Here is a 1,609-nt window from a genome sequence, read left to right as displayed (position 1 = left end):
GAACAAGTTGTGGTATATGAATGTAATGGAATACTATTGTGCTATAACAAATGATGAGCAGGTGGACTTCAAAAAACCTGGAAAGAATTATATGAACTGGTCCCACAGTGTAGTCTGGTCTCCTCCTCCTCCTCCTCCTCCTCCTCCTTCTCTTCTTCCTCCTCCTCCTTCTCTTCCTCCTCCTTCTGCCCCTCCTCCTGTCCCCCCTCCTGCTCCCCCGGAGAGTGAGTAAACGCAGTCACGGGGGTCTGGCAGCCGCCACCATGTTCCTCATGATCATCAACCAGGCCAAGAAGCATCTGAACCTCATCCCCGTGTTGGTGTTCACCAGCGCAGGCGGCACCGGGGCACCGTGATGAGCCTGGCGCTCTGCAACCCCGACGTCAGCTGGGACAGAAAGAATAACCCAAAGCCTTGGAACAAAATGAACCCCACCGACCAGTACAAGTTCTACTCAGTGAATGTGGATTATAACAAACTGAAGAAAGAAGGCCCAGAATTCTGAGTGAAAATGTCGCTTTTCAGCTGCTTGAAAATAAAGGTCTTACACAAGCCCTATGCATAATTCTGCATACAGTTAGGAAATGCTTGATTTTTCCCTCATGTTGCATGAAATCATGTTGAGTTTAACAGATGAATAAACATGTGAAATTTGAAAAAAAAAAGAATTGTATGAACTGATGCTGAATGAAGTGAGAAAAACCAGAACATTTTTTCACGGTAACAGCCACATTGTGCAATGACTGATTTTGATAGACTAGCTCTTCTCAGCAATTCAAGGATCTAAGACAACTCCAAAAGTCTCACGATGGAAAATGCCATCTACATCCAGAGAAAGAACTATGGAGCCTGAATGCAGATTAAAGCATATTATTTGCTCTCTCTCTCTTTTTTTTCCCTGTTTTTTCTTTTTTCTTATTGTTCCTCCCATTGGTTTTGATTCTTCTTTGCAACATGACTAATGCGAAAATATGTTTAATATGAATGTATATGTAGAACCTATGTCATATTGCATGTCATCTTGGGGAAGGAAGTAAGGAGGGAAGCAGAGAAAATTTAAAACTCAAAAGCTTATGGAAGTGAATGTTGAAAAATAAACAAACAAGTAAATAAATAAATGAATGAATGAATAAATTTTTAAAAAAAGAATTAAAGGTGTCTGAATACAGAAAGATAAATGAAAGGGATCCCTGTAGGAATACAATTAATTCTCTCTAACACACCAGGATTGCTAGCTAGCTCCTCCTAGGCTCAGAGTTAGTCCTAGTACATGGACAGAGTAATCAACTGCCTATTGTGACGAAATCTCAAGAGCCCAATTGCTTCTAAAATTCTTCCTGCTTAGATTGTTGGGGACTAAAATTCTATCTATAGAATTTAACTGACACATTTTAAGGTTTGTAGAAGGCTGCTACCCTAATTTAAAATGCAAATATGCCTAGAAGTCATTCATTTATATCAATGGGGAATAAAGCAGGAGATAATACAGACTTATTGGATGCTGTTGGAAGAGATTTTCAAGTACTGGAATCAGAGTTCCAATCTGAAAGGGACCATAGCTGTCATCCATCCTTTTATTTTAGTAGCAAAAAATCACTGAGACCTGGAA

At 40.0% G+C, this 1,609-nt stretch overlaps 1 pseudogene; it reads left to right on the top strand.

Moving 5' to 3' along the window:
* The first annotated feature begins 263 nt into the window (after positions 1 to 263).
* Positions 264 to 505, top strand: LOC118855780 (annotated as a pseudogene).
* The last annotated feature ends 1,104 nt before the right edge of the window (positions 506 to 1,609 follow it).

The sequence above is a fragment of the Trichosurus vulpecula genome, chromosome 7 (genome assembly GCF_011100635.1).
Source record: "Trichosurus vulpecula isolate mTriVul1 chromosome 7, mTriVul1.pri, whole genome shotgun sequence".
Classification (NCBI taxonomy): domain Eukaryota; kingdom Metazoa; phylum Chordata; class Mammalia; order Diprotodontia; family Phalangeridae; genus Trichosurus; species Trichosurus vulpecula.
Note: the sequence above shows the minus strand (reverse complement) of the source record. Positions and strands in the feature narration are given on the sequence as shown.